The sequence below is a fragment of the Tachyglossus aculeatus genome, chromosome X1 (genome assembly GCF_015852505.1).
Source record: "Tachyglossus aculeatus isolate mTacAcu1 chromosome X1, mTacAcu1.pri, whole genome shotgun sequence".
Taxonomy (NCBI): Eukaryota; Metazoa; Chordata; class Mammalia; order Monotremata; family Tachyglossidae; genus Tachyglossus; species Tachyglossus aculeatus.
The window spans coordinates 98,793,362-98,795,193 of record NC_052101.1 but is presented as its reverse complement, the minus strand read 5'-3'; positions in this window follow the sequence as shown (position 1 = coordinate 98,795,193).

The following is a 1,832-nucleotide window of genomic DNA, read 5'->3' as shown; positions in this document are numbered from 1 at the left end:
GATTGTATGCCATTTGATTATCTTGTATCTACCCCAGTGCTTAGAGCAGTGCCTGGAACTTAATAAGCACATAAAAAATATCACTGAAATGCATAGCTCCCTAAACTATATAATAATAATAATAATTATAATAATAATGGTGGCACTTAAGTGCTTGCTATGTTTCAAACACTGTTCTAAGCACTGAGGCAGATATGAGTTAATCAGGTTGGACACAGTCCCTGTCCCACATGGGGCCCATGGTCTTCATCCTCATTTTATAGTTTAGGTAACTGAGGCACAGAGAAATTACGTGACTTGCCCAAGGTCACACAGCAGACAAGTGGCAGAGCTGGGATTAGATCCCAGGTTCCTTTAACACCCAGTCCTGTGCTCTCTCCGCTAAGCCACGCTGCTTCATATATACATATGAAGCACCATATCCACTGAAAGCATAGGTAAAATGTGTTTCAGATACACAGCCTTGTGTTCATTAGACTGATCTGATTTGTTTTAGGACTTTACCAAGCAGGCCAGTGTTTATTTTTCAGGCAGTATTGGTAACCCCTTTTCCAGGGCCTAAAGCAAAAGTAATTATTTTCTTCTCATCTTGCCTAATCAATGGACCTAAGGGCCCTTATCATATAGGTAATAATAATAACAATGATGGCATTTATTAAGCACTTACTGTGTGCAAAGCACTGTTCTAAGCACTGGGGAGGTAACAAGGTGATCAGGTTGTCCCAAATGGGGCTCACAGTCTTAATCCCCATTTTACAGATGAGGTAACTGAGGCACAGAAAAGTTAAGTGACTTGCCCAAAGTCACACAGATGACGATTAGTGGAGCCAGGATTTGAAGCCATAACCTCTGACTCCAAAGCCCGGAGTCTTTCCACTGAGCCTCCAATAATGGAATCATTTTCCACAGCCTCGATAGAGTACTTACAGTATACAGAGCAATGAACTAGACACTTATCAATCAATCAATGTTTACTGTGTGCAAAGCACTGTACTAAGTGCTTGACACTTGGGGAATATACAAATGAAGTAAAGGATGTGATTGATCCCTGGGCTTGAGGAGCTTAGAGTCTAATGGAAGAAACAGTTGGTATAAATTGATTAGTATAGTATGGTTAATACTGAGCAAATAGAAAAGATGCAAATGATTGAATACATTTCAAATTCATAAACAGATTTGTGAATGCTAAGGTAACTGATTGAGAGGATGCCTGGGAAGATGGGGTTGGTATGCTGGTACTAAATGGGGAGATGGGTATTATGGGCTCTGATGTTTTCAGAGGCTTTCATTTATTTGTTCAATCATATTTATTGAGCACTTACTGTGTGCAGAGCACTGTACTAAGTGTTTGGGAAGTTTCCTTGTCAGGTTTTCCATTGTGTCCAGGGAGAATTGGGTGTGAAAATTAGTCCCTCTTAAATCAACTGGTACTGGCCAGCTGATAGTCTTTCCATTGGAACCTGGCCTGGAGTGGATGAATAAATGGCTTGCCTAGTTTTTCTCCATCCTGCATTTCAGAGTACTGAAGCCTAGCGGTCATTAGTTCTATAAAGAAATTGTGGTCACACTATCACAAGCAGGAGGAACGTTCAGGAGTTTTAAATGATTCATCTTCATCTCAAATCTCTGAAGCACATATCTGTTCTGCATCTCCCTTGGCTTTCTACAGTCTGCTGCTTCTTAGCAGTTTCCATGGTGGAAGATTAACCACTTATCCAGGGACACATTCTCAATAGGGTTTTATTTGATTAAAATGTTCATCTTCAGTTGTAATATTGTAATCAGAATAGTAATGGCAATGTGTAATGGGCTCTGGAGAGAACATACTGTAT